Source organism: Penaeus monodon, chromosome 33 (assembly GCF_015228065.2).
Source record: "Penaeus monodon isolate SGIC_2016 chromosome 33, NSTDA_Pmon_1, whole genome shotgun sequence".
Lineage (NCBI taxonomy): Eukaryota > Metazoa > Arthropoda > Malacostraca > Decapoda > Penaeidae > Penaeus > Penaeus monodon.
This window is the reverse complement of record NC_051418.1, coordinates 23,633,763-23,634,191: the sequence shown is the minus strand read 5'-3', so window position 1 is coordinate 23,634,191 and position 429 is coordinate 23,633,763. Positions and strand designations below refer to the sequence as shown.

General features: G+C 31.5%; 1 protein-coding gene across 1 annotated transcript in view; it reads right to left on the bottom strand.

Moving 5' to 3' along the window:
- LOC119594307 (activating signal cointegrator 1 complex subunit 3-like) overlaps window positions 1-429 on the bottom strand; it is a 10,347-nt gene that overhangs the window by 9,141 nt on the left and 777 nt on the right. The window lies entirely within an intron of this gene.

Genomic DNA, 429 nt, shown 5'->3' with positions numbered 1-429 from the left:
TACGATGATGTGAAAGCTTTTGACCCTGGGTATCAACTTACAGTCTCAGTCGGTAATTTAGTCCGCTACGTAACTATGACAGTGTTGAGCGACTGCTGGATCCGACGTAACCGGTCGCGAACAAGGTATGATCTTGATTAGACTTTTAGGATATTTATTGTGTTCAAATTGAACATCAAATCTTGAAAAAAATATAATGCAGGTATTCTTCCTTTTTTTAGAGTTATTTAATATACGCAAATACAAATTCCTTCTTAAATGAAGAATGTTTTGTAAGATTTAGCATGATCTGTGAAAGATAAAAGAACGATATTTTGATATTTCATAATGTTTTGAAAACTTTTCTTATTTAGATCCTTTCAGTTCTTATCTTAAGATATGTTGTAACTGAAGATCATTACACCTAATTGTACTAATAAGATATGAAGT